At 43.2% G+C, this 16,070-nt stretch overlaps 1 long non-coding RNA gene across 1 annotated transcript in view; it reads left to right on the top strand.

Moving 5' to 3' along the window:
- Nucleotides 1–6,561, top strand: part of LOC112406201 (uncharacterized) — a 73,014-nt gene extending 66,453 nt beyond the window's left edge. The window contains exon 3 of the long non-coding RNA XR_003004505.1: nt 3,674–6,561. This is a non-coding gene — a long non-coding RNA (uncharacterized LOC112406201). The remainder of the gene's footprint in view (nt 1–3,673) is intronic.
- The last annotated feature ends 9,509 nt before the right edge of the window (nt 6,562–16,070 follow it).

Here is a 16,070-nt window from a genome sequence, read left to right as displayed (position 1 = left end):
ACCCAATGTCAGAATTTTAAATGTGGCCCATTTCTTCCCTGCTTAAATCATACCCAGCTTGGTCTTCAAATTTAAGTGGAAGACACAGAAATATCATTTCAACTTTCTCAAGAAAATACAATAAAACCTCTTCCAGAAGTATAGTGGGTTTTCATTTGAATTAAAGGGAGTCCAAAAAGCAGTGTTAGATCTACCGTGGCTCTCCCCAAATGGGCTTGGCTGATTTATTTATATACATATTGTTTAGGTCTAATGATGTATGATAATACTTTTATATGATTCCAGTAAATGTACTGCAATATATTTTGAGAACTTAATGAAGCCTTATTATATATAGAGCCTTACAAAAGCCATCAGCTATTAAAATCTTTGCTGAGAAATGAGTGTTAATGAGAATTACTGGTTGGATAATTACTCAAGTGAGATTTAGTAAAAGGTTTGGGTGCAACATCACTTACACTGAGAATAGCATTAAAACACTTCCTGTTTTGATGAATTACATCTGTATGTATGTCTGTGTGTTCAGAAAATAATCTTCTCAGAACTGGTCTTGTGAAGCATTATTTTTAAAGGGAAGGAAAAAGCCATGGTGGCCGTTAGTTCGTTTACATACTCACCCGCTAAATGATGTAATTTGGCAATCTTTCAAGCCCTTTGATTCTCCAACAACATATTCCTACTATTTGAATATTTCACTTCAGTGTATCCATTGGTATTTGAGCCAGGAGAGTTTAGAAATGAAATACAACCATCATTCTCTCACCTGAATTTTACCACCACCCTCCAGCAATTAAGTATCCTCTTCCAGGAATGCTAATAATAAATTAGATGGATATTGGTTTCATTTAGTTTTCTTTATTCCATCATACAATAGAATACTACTCAGCCATTTTAAAAGGATGATGTAAATCTATAGTCGTTAGCATGAAAAGATTGCCCTCAACGCTCTGTTGAACGAAAAAAGCGGAGTGTGCGACTGCCTTTTAATATGAGCCTGTTTATGTAAAACTCCTTAAACCTGCTTCTCCTTATATGGATATAGGCTTGGAGATCTGGGAAGAGGTTTACCAGAAGGTTAGTGATTGTCTCTGGGAAATGATATTTCAGAGGATTTTTGCTTTCTTTTTTATACTTCTCTTTATCATTTGAATTTTCCACGATGAGTATTTATTATCTTGGTAGTAAAGAAAAAAGCTAATGTGACCAGATATTATAATGCCATGTAGTTTTCATTCATGCAGGACTCAGATTGCCTTTACTTATGCCAGTAAATTTGTAGCCAGTCTCTGATCAAATATGAATATCGAATAACAAAATGGCTAGTTGTTTTGGTGAGGGTTCTTCGATGGAGCTTGCTGGAAAAATCAATACCCACCCTTACTGGTCTTTCAGATTCATCTCTTATTTGAAGAGATCATAGGAAAAGGATGGTCTGAGGAGCAACAAATTATACTTAACATGAGAGTCTTTGTCTTTCCATCTGTTTCCTACCATAATCGTTATGTACTGTGTAGAATTTCACATAGCCCTGTTCTGAGGCAGGAAGGCTGTTTGACCCTAACAAAGCATTTATCAGTCATTTGACGGATGATTCAACTTACAAGGAGAACCCAGCTATAATAATGGAACTTTTGGGGAAATCTTTCCACCTGTCACATTCCAATAAGATGTTCTCTCCCTGCCCACTTGAGCCTTCAGCCCACTTCTTGTATGTGGCTAAATTTGAAGGAAGGACTTAAAAATAAGGATGTGTCTGAGCCTATCGGATGCCCCTAGCTTTTTGAGCCACCAGCAGAAATCAAGCTTCATACACATTTTCATAGAAAATCCATAAAGAATGAAAAATACTTTGTAGTTATTTATCAACTGAGAAATTAGAGTTTTTAAAAGCACAGTGTGCCTGTTGATGCCAGTTCATTTTAACCGGCAATCTTCTGCATCATTTGGATCTGCTCTGTAAGAGGACTAAATAATGATGTACTGTTACTCTTTGTACAAGTGAGAACTAGCAGATCAAGCTCGCCATCATTATTTATATTTAAGCTATTTGGGAACGTCCAGAAAGCAATAAGGCCCTGATTTTTATCTTTTATGGAGTTTTTGGAAAAAGGAGGGAAGGACGCAAGGAAAGAGGTTCTTAGAGGATGACGGTAAGGTACTGCCTGGCTTTACATGTTAACTGCACTTTAACAGAAAGAGTTAATGATAATCATACATTTGGTTTTAAAATGTGACCTCGTACACTAGTGATTTTTTTTCACCTCTGTGTTGTGTTCGGCACTATTATTAATGCAGGAAAATCAGTAACATTAGTCATCTTAAAAGGGTTATTACTCAAGATGATTTAAATTGTGAAAATGTCAGTGGAGCCTGCACGTGTCCTGCCAGAGATGCCATGATTTACACCCCCTGACACCATCCTGCTTCTGAGAAGGGCCAGGAAAGGAATGGCTTAAATATTTCGCACTAATCCAAATGCAGAGCATGATATTAGCAATAACACACCTTAAATGTCCTAGGACGTGCCAAGGTCTCCTGTGTCAACCGTGTGTACACATTGGAGCATAATCTGCATTCTGGAAGCAAGTCCCTAGAATCACGTACATTCAGGTGGAGGTACTGCTGGAGAGAAGAATTGGACATGAAAATTAGTGCAAAGAAAAATATTATTTCCAAGCCCTCTTTCCTGATGGTCAGTGTGCTTGCCACGTGATTTGTAATAGCACAAAAGATGAATATTGAAAAAATGTTAAGTAATATTTAGAATCTAAAGGATTCTTCAGACTCAGTCGCTCAGATGACAGTTCACTTAGATAACGGCCATTCAGCATTTAGCGCTTCGACATGAATGCATAGTTGTTCATGAGCCATAATTTCCATGTTATTTTCCATTTACGTGAACGAATTAAGAGAACCTAAGACTCAAGTCAAAGCCAGAAAGGCTGCCCAAAAAGCAGAAATCACCAGCCGATTAAAACCTCCTGCCAATAAAGTGTTAAGAGTATGCTCTCTTTAGCGTGGCCGCAGAACAGTGGGCCACACATGCAGGGTTGAGAGGCCGTTGATTCTTGCTTTTTCCTTCAAAATAAGCTAGAGCTTTCCAGAGTTTGGAGTTTTTAAAAAGCAGGTGAGGAGGGAAGGTGTGGTAGGTGGACTGGAGAAGGGGGGTAAGTTTTGAGCTTTGATCCGGTCACCTATTACTCTGTCTACTGCTTAACTTTGCTTCATTTTCTCAAACTAATTCTAAGTCCCCAGACTTGCCTTTGGGGGCTCATTCTTCAGGGGATGCAGTGAGCACCATTACTAAAGAACAGAGAAGTCTGCCATTTGAAATGCCCACTGTTTCCAAATATTGTCTGATTGGACCGTTTTATTAACATGTGTCATTTAGCCGCCTTCTTAAAGATGGATGGGCTTTCCTGCTGTCTAGTTCTACCCACCAGGTAAAATTTCTGCAGGTTTACGCATTTGCTGTAACAGCATCAGAACAATTTCAAATACACTGAAAGGAGCCCTTTAGAGGTTAACAGTAGACTCTTAGATGACCGTGAGGCCTCGTGATGGAGGAGAAAGTGACCGCAAGGGTGTGTCCCTCGAACCCCTCTCTGTGGCGGGGAAAGGGAAGCGGTTCCTGCAGTGACACGTGTGCTCTCCTGTCCCCGTGTCCCTCCAGATGAACACCTCCCTGTTGGGCAGCATCGGCATGCTGAACTCGGCGCCCCAGCTGCGCTGTATTAAGACCTACCAGGTGCCCCCCGTGCAGCCGGCGTCCCCCGGCTCCCACAATGCCCTCAGGCTGGCCCGGCTCATCTGGACCTCCAACCGCAACGTCATCCTCATGGCCCACGACGGCAAGGAGCACCGCTTCATGGTCTAGGGCTTGTGTCTGCGTCCCCGTTCTCCCAGGTCTCCAAGCCCAGAGTCCCGTCCTTCCTCAGTGCCCACCCCCGCCGGGGTCATGGGGGGCACAGCCGGGTCTGTGTCCCTCCGCATGGTCCCCGGGGGCAGACTCCTGCTCGTGCCACCTATTGACTGAGGCATGCACACATCGCTCCGCAGGAAGTGGCCGTCCGGTCCCCAGGTCGTTTCTCACCGCCGCAGAGGGAGGGGCAGCCAGCAGTCCCGTTGCCTCGGTGCACCAGAAGCCCGGAAATCAATAACCACTGTGATTGCACTGCCAGCCCAGATCAGCAGTTTCCTCACGCTAAAGCCCACCTCTGAATGCTGTTGGACGCTGGTTGTTCTGACATTGGGTTTTGAGGTCATGTGGCAGTCCTAATTATTGATACCATTTTCCTTTGGATTTCCTAAAACGTGCTATTGTTTACCAGAAAGATTCTGTGTTTACGTGGGTTTTTTTCCTCCGGGAGATTGCTAGGCAATTACTCAATCCAATTTCCTAGGGTTTAGCCACTACCTTCTTTATTAACACCTAACCGATTGGAGATTAATGAGAAAATACACACACACACAAATTTTCCTTGTGGAGACTACAGTTTCCCAGACACCTAGCCTTCTAAAATGCTCATATCCCGCTTAAGTGATACTGTATTTAGTAGCTCAAAATCAAAATGATCGCTACTTATGATCTAGTTAACATAATCATCCAGTCACTATAATCTCTTAAATGGACTTTTGTAATAAAGAACCAAGTTTGAAAGTATAGCGTATACCTGAAAAGAAGATTCCTTGGCTACAGATCTTTTTAAGAAAGAGCTTTACCCCTTCCTTCCAGAAACTTCACAGACCTGCAGTTCCCGTAAGTCAGCTATCATGTAATAGTTACAATTCAGCCTTCAAACTACTACTGATCAGTTAAAGGAAAGCTAAGACAGCATTTCTTTGAAACAAGTCTCCTAGAAAGTTATTAACTACGGCACAAGCATTCAGGAGCGTGCAGTCAATCCTCCGTATCCGCGGAGGATTGGTTCCGGGACCCCCGAGGGTACCAAAGTTCACATATACTCAAGTCCCTGATATAAAATGGCAGAGTACATGGAGGGCTGGCTGTGTGCACGAACGTGGAGGCTCTCAATCTTTCCGAATCTACCCGAACATTGCAGTAGGGTGTTCGTCACACTTCCAAGTAAGCTTTAACTCGGTCATTTTCTTCTCCTTATGTCAGATTATGTTGGTTCTTCCTCACAGTAATGGAAAAAAAAAAATCTGTAAAATAATATTTTGGATGACTCGCTCCTAGTAAACCTTGCTCTGTATATAGTTGGGGATTTGGTTGGTTGGTTGGTTGTTGATTGGTCGGTTAATTGGGCAAAATGGTTTATTAAATACAAAAATAGAAAATGATTTATTAAATTCAGAAAAAATACGTGAAGTTTACAAAGCAACCAAAATGCTAACGGGAGTGTCTAATTTAAAAAGCATAGATTGTCAGCGTTTATGTAATATACAAAAAAAGTAGGATCACAGTCCAGGAACAAATACATCTGTTATTTTATTGAAACAGATTTCTAAAGAACGTGTTAGGAAATTAAGACCACTAGAACATCTCTTTCATGTCGACATGAAGTTTGTCATTTCTAGTCATGGCAAACCCATCCTATACCTTGGTTTTAGACTTTAGGTATTCTTAAAAAGTGAATTTATGCCATATGCATGTACATCGTATTTATAAAGGTTATGTATGTAGCTTCCCAGGAGGAAACTCAGAACTATACAGCGTAGACTTGCTTTGTTCAGTGAACATGCTGTTGTGCCCTATATGGATAGAGAAACCTGAGGAGAACAAGAGGTGCTCTCGGTTTTTCCAGTGGTTTCCCGAGTCTTCAGTGCGAGTACGTAGCACGTGTTCACTTTATGAACTGAAATGGGGATTCATTTATTCTAGACTACAAAGCTGCTTTGGAATGATGAAGTGTAAAAGTATACCTTAGAGATTTTTTTTTTTTAAACAGAATGTTCAGGGCATCCGGAGGAAGGTGTGAGGCTGTGGGCAGGCCACCCCAAAGCATGGACGGCCCACCCCATGGAGGGTTAGAACAAAGCTGTGAGGGCCCTAGGAGCCAAATACCTGGGCGGTGGGCCTCGGCCAGCTGGCCACACAGCCTGGCTGCACAGACAGCCAAAACTGTTGGCCCCTAGAACATCACAGTTGTAAAACTCTGGGGTGGATGGTATCTGATGGTGAGACAGACACCTCTAACTGCTAAACCAACATCTGCATTCTTGTTCACACCAATCTCTCCTTGGCTGTTTTGACAACCACAGTTGCAAACTTCATCACAGCTCAGATTTTCTCAGCACCGAGGTAAACTTTACCTTGTCATCCCAGTGTACGCTTTTGGTGTCTTATTGATCTTGTTGGCGCTGTATTTGGACCTGTCCTTGTAAACGTAGAGACATATGTGGCTTCATTGGTAATTTACAAGTGAAAGATGATGTGATACCTGTATGAAAATGTAATGATTGAACTCACTGTGTACAGCACGTGACGTAAGGTGTCTGCCTCTCAAGGCATTTCTTGATGACTCCACTTAACAGATCCTATATGTGCTGAATGTCCTGTGTACTTACGTGTGTTAAATAAAACTGACTTGTACTGAAGATTGTTCTTCTCATTAAAAACATTGTTCACTCTTAAACGTTCTCAGTTGAGATCCATATGCTATCTCCCAATTTTGGTACCAAATTAAGCCTTCTATTTCTGTCTGATTATTCATTTCCCTGGAGAGCTAGCTTCAGGAAAGGCAAACTTGTCCACAAAGGAGAGCAGAGCAGTAAAGGAGTCTCTCTCCCAGCTGTGGAAGTGAGAACCACACCCCTACCAAGACCCAACAGCACCCTCTGTGGTTTGGGCAAGGGAATTGCGTGCCTGTTGCTTTATCTCCACCTTAAATTGCTTCTAAATAGACTGTTAATCGTACCAAATTTTATCTTGTCAGATTTGATGACACGGCTTGACTGCCCTGGGGTGGGGGGCTGGGCTGAGATCATTAAATTAATTTCATTTAATACTCCGTTTGGAGTTGAATTTGAATCCCTGAGGAAAAGGGTATAATTGGTTTTCAGAAAAAGCAAGAGGAACAAAATAGGTCATCATCGCTCACAGAGGGTTAGTCATGTAAGTGGTGAATGTAGCTCTCTTTAATTTTCAGATAAGAATTAAATTGAGTCAATCATCATGTAACAATACAGTTTCCTTTAAGAGATAGACAAGCATTAAAGGAGTTGACTACAACATCACTGGCCCTATTCAAAGGCCTCCTGTCCATCCCAGGAAGGGTTTTAACATCTCCTGATATCTTGAATGTATCCTTATAGGGAAAACAGGGGCAGTAACAGTTCTTTATGATTGGTGATCACATAAACTGATCAAATGTGGAAAGGGCATGACATTAATAGGAAGGTAAAGCCAAGCAGTGCTGGGTGAACTTTCACCTTTCACCCCTTCGGCTGACTGACAGAGCTGAGTGTTGAAGAAAATCAATACTCTGGAGCCAGGAGGGAAATATTTCTAACCTCTAACTAGAGAATGCATTTTGACAAGGCCAAGATAATCCAAGCTGCACAGGAGAAAGAGAAAAGAAGATTCATTTTTAAAGCTTGACACTTCAAGGTGTTTTTGTACAATGGTTTAGAGATCGTCAATACATACAAATACCAAAGGTCAAAAAGAAAAGCCAGAAGAATTTCAAAAATTAGACGTTCAGTTCTTTCTGCTGTTTACAAACTAAAAAAGACTACAGAGAGGTTCGTGCTTGGAACCGTTTAAATGAACAGCGCTCACAGTTGTGTGCTGTAATGTTACGGTCCTCCTTTAACCAAATCTTAAATTTTATAGAGGCAGCAGTGTGAAATATTGAATGCCTAAAAAGTTGTTAAGATTTCTGGGTTTTGTACATTTTTTCTTGGACGTGGATTGTGTTTGGAGTGGTTACCTCGTCTTGTGGTAACATTGTCCCCTGCATCGGCAGGCGGACTCTCAACCACTGCGCCACCAGGGAAGCCCTGAGTCTTGCTTTTTGATGCCTGTTGCTGCTGCCCTGATGCCACGTAAATCTTAGCCCCTCCGTCACATTCGCTTCAGTCATTAACGTGAGAAAAGAGTGCCTTTGGAACTTGAATTGTTTCTATTTTTCCAAATCCCTTTAAGCAAATTATTTATACAAGTATTCTAATTAGTACTCTTCAAAGTGAGGCTTACGCATCTCTAGGAAGTAGGTAAGCAATTCACTCCACTCTTACCGCAAGATTAGATCCATTTGTTCTGTGGACGGATACCTCCATCAAATGGATATAGATTTGTTTCTTTCCTACAGATAAAAAAAGAAGTCGAATGGTGCCCATACCTTCCAGCCAAACGCAGAAAGACAAAGGAATCCTGAATACTTGAAGTATCTAAAGTAACACTCTGTTTCCTCAAGGACAAGCAACATCATGATTAAAATAACAGTGAAAATATACCCTTAATTTATATACCTTCTTTCTCATTAAAAAAAAAAATCTGTATTCTGAGTAGATCTGGTTGGAGATTTTTTTGTATTATTTGTTTCAAAAGGAGAGCACAGCCAGCCAGCACTCCTCAATATTCTGAGATTTCCCAGAGAAGACCAGGAGTCCAGCTCATGCCTGATTTGTAGTGAGTATCAAATATGTATTGCATTTGTTACATCCATAAGAGTATGCCTGTAAAGTGCTTACAAGGGCGGCACATAGTAAGCACTCAAGAAATGTGAGCTACTATTTTTAGTAGACATTTAGAAGTCCTGACGGAGCATGGATAAATAAGATTGTAAATTACATGTGTTCTTTGGAAAACACTGTTGGGTTTTGTATTGTATTTTATCTCTATGTAGACTCCAATAATAGGTCTGAACATCTTACCCAAAGAGGAGTCTCTCTGGTTCCAACTGTATTCACCAGGCTCTTCGTCATGTTGCTGTGTGTTGCCATCTTGCTGCTCACCAAAACTTGTAGACACTGAGGGGATGCCAAAATATATACCAGCGGATGGGGCTGGTTGATTATGGCTGTTGAAGTTATGACTGATTCCTGAAAAAGGAAGCAGTTCGCCATCTTAGCATCAGGGATGACTCTGAGTTACTTATATGAGTAGCTTTGAAATATACATCCATCAAAATTGCGCAAGACTCTGCACCAAGTATTATAGCTTAGGTTTCACAAAATCACCAAAGCAAAGGAAACAACGTGTAAGTTCTGTTGCCAATATCTTCTTGTTTTGACTAGCGTCAAAATGACTTAGCACAGGGCTTCCCTGGTGGCACAGTGGTTGAGAGTCCGCCTGCCGATGCAGGGGACATGGATTCGTGCCCCGGTCCAGGAAGATCCCACATGCTGCGGAGCGGCTGGGACCCGTGAGCCATGGCCACTGAGCCTGTGCGTCCGGAGCCTGTGCTCCGCAATGGGAGAGGCCACAACAGTGAGAGGCCCGCGTACTGCAAAAAAAAAAAAAAAAAAAAAAAATGACTTAGCACTTCATTTACCCAAATGTGAAATGTATTATCTAAAACGTGAGCCACCCAGTGACACTTTAAGTTTTAGTGAAAATTTATGAATAAAGATACCACATGAAACATTATTCAGTCTACAAGCATTTACTGAATCTTAGTATATGCCAAGCATATGTTCTATTTTCCTCTCACTGGTAAGCTCACAATCTAGCAAAGGACCATAAACACTATGGAAAAAGTATGAAGAACAGAGATGGGCAAAGAGCTATGAGAACACAGAGGTGACTAATTCTGGTAAGGTACTGTCAAGTTAGGCTTCGAGAGAGGAAGCATTCGGGCTGGGCCTTGAAGAATAAATGGAAATTAATTAGGAAGATGGAAGGTATAAGATAGGAATTTATGGGAGTCCAAGTTACTATGTGATTTGAGGGTACATGAACTACTTCACACCTACAACCTGAGGGGCATTGGTGGGCAGTACTGACAATCCAGGTGGCTCTCCAGTTGCAGTTAATACAACTACAGAAAACAAGACTGCTGGGCTAAAGAACACCTGACATCTGAAAGTTAAAAACCCTAAAAATAATGATGATAGTTAGAGCAAAACCCTAATGAAAGATTTCTTTGACTTTTACTAGTTTTCCAGATTTCTTTTTTTTAAAAAAAAGCTCTTTTGCTTTTTTTGAAAATTCAGAATATATATATATTTTAAATTTTTATTAGGGTATAGTTGATTTACAATGTTGTGTTAGTTTCTGCTGTACAGCAAAGTGTATCGGTTATACATATACATATATCCACTCTTTTCCCATATAGGTCATTACAGAGTATTGAGAAGAGTTCCCTGGGCGATACAGTAGGTCCTTATTAGTTATCTATTTTATATATAGTAGTGTGTATATGTCAATCCCAATCTCCCAATGTATCCGCTCCCACCCCCCACCCTGCTTTCCCCCCTGCTAACCATAAGCTTGTTTTCTACATCTGTTACTCTATTTCTGTTTTGTAAATAAGTTCATTTGGACCATTTTTTTAGATTCCACATATAAGCAATATCACATGATGTTTGTTTTTCTCTGTCTGACTTACTTCACTCAGTATGACAGTCTCTAGGTCCATCCATGTTGCTGCAAATGACATTATTTCATTCTTTTTTATGGCTGAGTAATATTCCACTGTATATATGTACCACTGCTTCTTTATCCATTCCTCTGTCGATGGACATCTAGGTTGCTTCCATGTCCTGACTATTTTAAACAGTGCTGCAGAGAACATTGGGGTGCATATATTGTTTCAAATTATGCTTTAAAAATAAGTTATGCATTCTCCTTATCCTGTCTTCTGGTACGTAGAAAGCATAGTGTGTTGGGTGCCTGCCATGTACACTGCCTAGATTCCCACCTCCCTCAACAATCACTCCAGGACTGAAGCATTTATTCCCCCAGCTACTGGGAGTGTTGGCGTCTAATAGCTCTCTGCTGAGTCCTTCCCTGGAGATTGCTTCACAGTCAGAGAACTGTCTGACCCAAGATCATGATCCTTCTCCTGGGGACAACCACATCCAGTGATGGGTCAGGGAGAAGGTGTAAAGTCCTAGCCTCTAGCTGTTTCAGAACAACGTTGAACGGCCGTCCCAGCTCCAGGACTTCCCTTGGGATTGGCTGAAGCTTTCCTTGAACTGCATCATGGTTCAGCTTTCCCTCTGCCTAACCCTGCTTCCTTCACTCCCCTGCAGTGTTGATCTCGAGAACACTGCTCCATAAGCTTCCTGTGTGCAGATATCTATCTCATGGTCTGCACCCCAGAGAACCCAATTTATGACAGTTGGTACCAGGGGTGGTCCAAGAAAACAGGATCTAAAACATGATTTGGGAGCTGGGTCACTGGCAGTGCGGATCCCATCCCTGGCGGTAGGTGATCATGGGTAGCCTGTGGCATGCTGGGGCCATGCAACTGTGAAAACTTGATCAGGATGGCATACTGATGGAAGGGGATACACTGGAGGGTGCAACATGGCAGGTGTTTGAAAAGTAGGGGAAAAGACATATTATAAGGACAATGGATTTGAATGGTTCAGCACACTGAAAAAAAGACAATGAAAGCTGAGGGTGTCATCAATTAAAGGCTACAGGTGAAAGCAGAGACACTCCTTGGCCACATCTCAGGAGAGCCTCATTTCCTGCAGCCGATGACAAGCTGAGAATGAGGCCCAGGACTTGTTTTTGGGAAGCAGAGCTCCAGAGAAGGCTGAAGTCTTAGCCTCCGAAGGTCTGTAATCCCAAGGTCAGAGCCCTGAATGAGGTGGATGGGGCTCTCTAGGTTGACGCACTTGAGCAATCTTGAAACCCCAGATTCCAGTGAGCCCTCCCTGGCCTGCCCGAGTCGCCTGCTCCTTTGCTTGAGGCTGTGTGGATGCCTCTCGCCTGCAGAACAGTACACGCCCTCAACCTCCTCTCCCAGCCACCAGACCAGTGAGTGTGGGTTCAGTCAGGATAGCATCTGGCTGTCAAGGTTCTGGGCCTGCTAAGAGAGGAAAAGAACTAGATTTCAAAGGAGCTGTAGGACCGAGCCAACAGGACCCTCGAGGAGCTGGGAGTATAATGGGGCTGGAATCTGGGTGCGCTGGGCAAGGGGAGAGAGAATAAGAAGTGAGACCAAGGGGAAATGACAAGGTACAGACCTGTTGCTCAGCTTGGAGAAGATGATGGCTGATAGGAGGTCAAGAAGAAATGCCAGAAGAGCCATGGCAGATGATGGAGGAAAGAACCAAAAAGCTCCGAGTGGTGGGACTGCTGGAGGAGATAAGGTGTGTAAGGCTAGCAGCTCGCCAGATGACTGCTCTGCGAGAAAGGCCAGAGGACGTTCTGTTTACCAACCAATAAGGGACATGCTGGTGAGAAGGGCCCGAGCATCTCTGCAGGCCCAGGCTGAGGGTAGAAAATGCCGCTACAGAACTAGGCCCTGAAAACAATGCAGATGATAGGCTCCTGAAGTAATAGAGACCCAGTGGGTGCTGTCGTCATGAGCAGCAAGGTTGGAGTGGTAGCCAAAGGGGCCTGCCCTGCAGAGATCTTTGGAAATGATTAATAAAGTATGTCATCCTTCTGGCAGCCAACAAGGGTTCAATCTCTCCACCCCAAAGAAATCAAGAATGGATAACAGGAGGCTGAAGGCAGCCACCTCCCCCCCCTGAAATCAAAATTCTTTACTTGGTTTGTAGACCTGAAGGGTATGGTTATCAGGAGTTCAGACCCTCACGGGTGGGGTTCTGGGTTAGCAAGATAGTAAGTACCCAAGATTAGCAGAGGTTCTTGCCAAGGGGGAGGGGGACTTAGAAGGGATAGTGGAAGAGACAGTGTGTATCAATGGTGGCCTCAGGACCAGCTGCAGCATCAAGGGTTGTAGTTCGTCCCACTCATATTTCTCTTATAAGTTCTCTCCAGAATACTGGAAGAGATGCTCCCAGAATTTATTTAAAGCAAGCGGGGCAAAGAGTGACTGTAGTGGAGGCTGGTGAACCAGGTGCCGAACCATTGGCAATTGACATCGCTCGGTTGACATTTGTCCAGGAATTGCCTGGGCTGAAGACAGCTGCTTTCCCCAAGCCCCTACCCACCTTCCCGAGGCAGCTGCATCCAATGAGTGGTCATGGGAGGGCAAAGGCTCCACCCTATTGGCCTCGGTTTGGGACAGCTCCAAGGGGCCACCCCAGCTTCAAAGCTCCCAGAGGGTTTGGCTGAAACCTCTGTTGCAACTGAATCACAGCCCAACTTCTCCCTCTGCCCATTTTTGCTTGCCTCACTTAGGTGTTGATCCCGGGAACATGTCTTGATACACGTCCTTCCAGCAAATCTTAATCTTGGGGTCTCCTTTGCAGAAAATGAACCTGCCCAGGTTCAAATCTGGTTCTGCCACTTATTAGCTAAATAACGCTCCACGTGCCTCAGTTACTTGAATCTCCTTGTGCCCCAGTTTCCTCATCTGCAAAACGGGAATAAGTTCATCCCTGCCTCATGGTCTTGTTATAAGGCTGAAAAAAGAGTTAATATAGAGAGAGCACTTAGAACAGTGTCAGGCACATAGTATATTCAATAAATGCTAACTCTGCTAACTGTTATTATCTTAAGCTATAATTATGAAATGTTTCAGGTTTTCTACTTCATTTCCTGCTTCTGCGTTACATAAAAGTATACTTTTCCATCAACTTTTTTCCCCTCTGTTTTATTCCTTTCTTCAACCCAGATCAGAGTACTGACTTTTAAAAAGTGATGGGGAAAGGTGGAGTGGTACTGACATTTCTGAGTACTTATTGTGTGCCAGACACTATATTAGCTGCATTCGTTATTCTGCTTAATTCTTTTTTTTTCGTGGATTTTTTTTTTCTTTTTTTTGCGGTACGCAGTCCTCTCACTGCTGTGGCCTCTCCCGTTGCGGAGCACAGGCTCCAAACGCGCAGGCTCAGCAGCCACGGCCCACGGGCCCAGCCACTCCGCGGCATGTGGGATCCTCCCGGACCGGGGCATTAACCCGCATCCCCTGCATCGGGAGGCAGACTCCCAACCACTACACCACCAGGGAAGCCCTCTGCTTAATTCTTAATCCAAGAAGCCATGAATTATTATCTCCCTTTCACAGATGAAAAAATTGCAGGTCACATAAGATAAATGACCAAGATCACAAAGCTAACAAAAGCCATATCTAGTATTCGAATCCCAGCCTCTGTTGCCAAGACCCAGCCTTCTCTGTTCTTCCAAGTTCCCTCTTCTGACAGGAGTCGGGGAAGCCAGCCATCAGGGGACCTGGCCAGCCATCGTCTTTTAGAAGCAGAAGAAAGTGTGGTAGAACAGAAAAGAATGTTCATTCGTTTAAGCCATTAAAGCCATTATTTTGGGACTTCCCTGGTGGTGCAGTGGTTAAGAATCCGCCTGCCAACGCAGGGAACATGGGTTCGAGCCCTGGTCTGGGAAGAGTCCACATGCTGCAGAGCAACTAAGCCCGTGGACCACAGCTACTGAGCCTGTGCTCTACAGCCCGTGAGCCACAACTACTGAGCTCACGTGCCACAGCTAATGAGCCTGTGAGCCACAACTACTGAAGCCCGTGCACCCTAGAGCCTGTGCTCCGTGACAAGGGAAGCCACCACAGTGAGAAGCCCACGCGCCGCAACTAGAGAAAGCCCGCATGCAGCAACAAAGACCTAACACGGCCAAAAAAAAAAAAAGCCATTATTTTTTTCCTTTGGTTTTACGGCCATTGTGCCAGATTTTAAAAGGACAAGAGATTCCTTCTCTGTGTTGAATAATATGACTACTTTACCATGAAACGGTTGAGTTAAAATGCATGAGTTTGTGCTACATTCCACAGAGTGATTTTGTTGTAACTCAGGAACCAGTTTTGCTCTCTTATGAAATGGATATCTCGGGAAAAATGGAATTTCATTTACAGAAATGGGCCCTCATTTTCACTGATGACTTAGCAGAATTTGGTGCTGCTGGCCGGTCCCCCTAGCTCTGTCTCCTTACCTTCCCAGAGCCACATCTCTCTGACCTCTCCTCCCCATTGCTTTTGTTGGCATCTCTTCTTCCTTAGGATATATAAAATGCACTTCTGAAACTTAAAATTTTTTCAATGGAATCAAATGTTCAGGGCGCACCTGGCAGGTGACTTGATCTCCCATCTAGACAGAAGTAGCACAAAACTTACTCCAAAAAGGAGTCCCTGCCGGGACAGAGGCCCCTCTAGTCTCTACTGTCACACGTTGGGTCTTCATAGCCTAGGCTTTCTTGTCCCTGATGATCTCATTCCAGGAAATACTGGAATATATCAGAATTTTCTAGAGCAAACCAGAACACACCACCATGCTCACATCCTTTAGCCTCAGATTGGTCACTAGAGCACGTGCCAGGCCCTGACTCATGAGACACAAATCTTACGTCTCTTTCCTAATGAGTCACAGGCTCCTCTGGGAGGGTTCTGTTGTGCTTTGCCTGTCCCTTTATTGCCAAAACATCTCCTCCTTCCACTTCCCACCCTTTCACACTTAGCGTTCTGCTTGTTGCTTCCAAACCTTTTAGAGGAGGGGGGTGGGTGAGTTTTCCAGAAAGCAATTTACCGTTCAGTTTGGCTCTAAATTTCTTAGCAACTGGAGCAGAGGTGAGTTAGATAGTTCTAATTGTCTGATACAGGGAGGACCCATACTGGGCATAAGGAAAGACCAACTTCTTATTCTTCCTATATTCTGAGTGGAATGTATCGCCTGCATCCTTAAATTTAAAAAATCTGAAGGAAAAAGTAACATTTATTGAGACCGTGCTAGGTGTTTGGTATATATGATTTCATTTAAGCCTCTCAAAAGTCCCATGAGTTGGTCTACGTTCTTCTATAGGTTAGAAAACTGATATACTGACAGGTTAAGTAACCAGCCCAAGGTCACACTGCTAGTTAGAGGTGGGGCTAAGATTCAAATCCAAAGCGCTCTCTCCTCTCCATCAGTGGACGGTTTCTTCAAGGCCAGTTTTATAGTAGCTGAAGAGACATGCTCCGTTCTCATATTGACCTCAGTGAAAAACCAAGGACCTCAAAATTCAATCTTCATTTATTTATTCCACAATGACTCATTGAATGCCTATTATTTTCCAGGCA

Source organism: Neophocaena asiaeorientalis, unplaced genomic scaffold, assembly GCF_003031525.2.
Source record: "Neophocaena asiaeorientalis asiaeorientalis breed wild unplaced genomic scaffold, Neophocaena_asiaeorientalis_V1.1 scaffold124, whole genome shotgun sequence".
NCBI lineage: Eukaryota > Metazoa > Chordata > Mammalia > Artiodactyla > Phocoenidae > Neophocaena > Neophocaena asiaeorientalis.
The sequence above is the reverse complement of the archived record's forward strand: the minus strand, read 5'-3'. Positions and strand labels throughout refer to the sequence as shown.